The following is a 2932-nucleotide window of genomic DNA, read 5'->3' as shown; positions in this document are numbered from 1 at the left end:
CTCTACACAATAGGATAGGTTTTGGGGCCTAAAAACTTGATTTAAAGGGACCTAAAAAGAAAAATGAAACTGCCGAAGACGATTATCATATAAAACGAGTTTCATGGAGGCAGAGAAACAACCCAGTATATCTACTTACAAATATAAGTCATAAAATAATCATACTAAAAGTAAATAAGAGGATTTGCATAATATATTACGAAGCAAATCTCAAAACCATTACTCACCAGTAGAAAAATGAACATAGGAGCAGAAAAAACACAGGCTTTGATACCAATCTAGGATTTCGGGCATACTTGGAGAGTACAATATGTTCAGATAGCCACGTAGAGGTTCGATTACAATCACGAACTCGGATCTTTGTGTCATAGCAAATGCACTTTAGGTAAGAGAGCAACTGAAGGGAGGAGGTGGAAGAAAACTTACATGCTTCAGTGGTTTTTCTGACTATATTTTAAAAGAGAAAAACTACCTCCAATAACTCACGGTTATCCTAACCGTTCCCTTCCTTTTCTGTGCAGTTTAAATCAAAAAAGTGAAAATCGCAACTAGAGACCCATATGTTCTGTTATTTTTACCAGAATTTCAAAATTAATGAGCTTGAGTCCAATCCACCAAGGGTGGACTGACCCATTTTGCTACAGGAGTAGAACCGGCTGCAACTTCGATGCTAGTGGTCGCGGTCGTTATGACATTGGTAACTGCCCCAATGGCCTACATTGCACCAGCTGGGGCATTCCTCCGACACATTAGCGGAGTACACGTGGGAAAAAAAAAAAACCAACACGGATACCTACGACATATCCTTAGTGGATGGCTTCAATTTCCCTATGGCCATCAATCCTCTCAAAGGTGGTTGCCGAAAGATAAGCTGTACGGCGGACATTAATGGGCAGTGTCCTAATGAATTGAAGACACGAGGAGGATGTAACAATCCATACACAGTGTTTAAGACCGTAAAATATTGCTGTACTGTAAAACGAGGAAGCTGTGGGCCCCCGAACTTCTCAATGGTCTTCAAGAATAGGTGTCCTTATGCTTACAATTATCCTCAGGATGATCCATCAAGCATCTTCCATTGCTCTACCGGCACCAATTAGAAAGTCGTCTTTTGTCCTTAAGTACGATGAAATATTGAAGAAGATGATCGAGGTCCTCTTGCGCAAAACTTCACTTTCGTGAAGTACTATTATATATGTCAGGATCTCTCCTTATTGGTTGTTTAATTAGGTTAAGTGATGGAGTAACAAGGTAAATAAATAAAGGGGATGTCTCAGTATCAATTACTCTGTATGAATATCACCGGTTTAAGTCAGCTTAAAATAAGTATCTATATGTTTTATGAGAGATTTTATTGAGTGTCGGTGTTTTTTGTGTTGGTTGTTTTTTTTGTTGCACATTGGAAAATTACTTCTTATTCACCTCTAATAATCAAAAGAGACACTGTCATGGAGTGTCGTATGTGTATAAAATATACAGTGATTGTTAACATAATAGCTGCATAACTAATTTATGAATACTAAAGAATTAATTAAATCACTATGGTTCCTAATATAAGACCCAATTGACTAATTTGGAAAGATTAAGAAAGTTATTAATTAATTTTATTTATAGGATATGTTACATGATCTCTTTAAAACACTTGTGTAAATTATTAGATTATATCAATTTATAACTAAGACAAATTAGTTTGTAGAAAAACAATAAATATAAATAACTTAAAATAATTTAGTATTTTTTTAATTTTTCAAATTTGTCAACCGGGTCTTGTATTAAGGATGACAGTTATTAGATTAAATGAGTGTTGTCTTTCCTAAAATACATAAGAATGAAAACCTTTTATATATGCAATCATGAGAACTATTTTAAAAAAATAAATAAATATAAAAGATAAAATAGACAAGAGTCTTATATTTAGTAGCGGAAGAATATGATAATTTGCAAGGTTCACAGGTAATCATGAATATAACATGTCCTTTTTAGGTTTCGTGGAATTCAGAGCGCTGAGAGGTGTGAGATCATGAATATATTGTAGACCCAGCTATCTTAATGAAATTCCTTTTTTGGCACTTCGTTTTTTATTCTAGGGATTCATTATTCTACTCCATGGAATATTAACAGTTTGATATTATACTAGTACATATTTTATTTTAGAAAATTAATATTATCCTGTAAATAATTAATTTCTGAATTTATTACTACATGTACCGGCCGTGGTATTTGAAGTTCAAAGAATGTAGAGCATGCGTCATTTTAGAAGTTAATTATCTCACAAATAGTGTACAAAGGCACGCCCGTTTTGGTGTGACATTGATGACTTGAAAACTACATAAATTTAAAAAATCTTAATATCATATTGTAAAAATACATATATAGTTGGCAAAAATTATTATAAAAATATAACAGAATTATTATTTAGTTCTTAAAAATAAGAAACTATGTGACTTTAGTTCTCATGGAGATGAGATAACTTTTATGAGGCTTAAGAGCTAAGGCGGGCAATATTAATGCAGGTTGATTTTTACTGACTCCTTTGAGCTTGGAACAACTGTCGTATACGTGTTGACAAAATCAATACAGAGTTAGGCTACCATTATCAATCCGTCAATCTCAGCCAAAAATCATTATTTATTTTTATAATTATTATTTACTTCCTCCTGTTGAAAATATATGATAAATTATGTTGGGGTGGCTTGATTTTCTCATAAAATAATATTCACTTTTATCTAAACATTTAATAAGTTTTTTTTAATTTTAGGCTCGATATATTTTCTTTTCTCTTTAATTCATTTATTACATTTTTTTTACTTATTTTCTTTATTAACAAGGATGTATTGAGGGAAAAAAATACTCCTCCCTCCCGTCCTTATTGTAAGACCCATTTAACTAATTTGATTAGATTAAGGAAGTTAGGTAAGTTAGTTAATTATAA

The 2932-nt window shown here is 32.4% G+C and overlaps 1 pseudogene; it reads left to right on the top strand.

Annotated features, from left to right (window-relative positions):
• Positions 1 to 594: 594 nt before the first annotated feature.
• LOC114714051 (osmotin-like protein OSM34) lies at positions 595 to 1121 on the top strand (annotated as a pseudogene).
• Positions 1122 to 2932: the final 1811 nt, after the last annotated feature.

Source organism: Neltuma alba, unplaced genomic scaffold, assembly GCF_004799145.2.
Source record: "Neltuma alba isolate B1F8T4 unplaced genomic scaffold, ASM479914v2 tig00001921_pilon, whole genome shotgun sequence".
In the NCBI taxonomy this organism is placed as follows: Eukaryota; Viridiplantae; Streptophyta; class Magnoliopsida; order Fabales; family Fabaceae; genus Neltuma; species Neltuma alba.
Note: the sequence above shows the minus strand (reverse complement) of the source record. Positions and strands in the feature narration are given on the sequence as shown.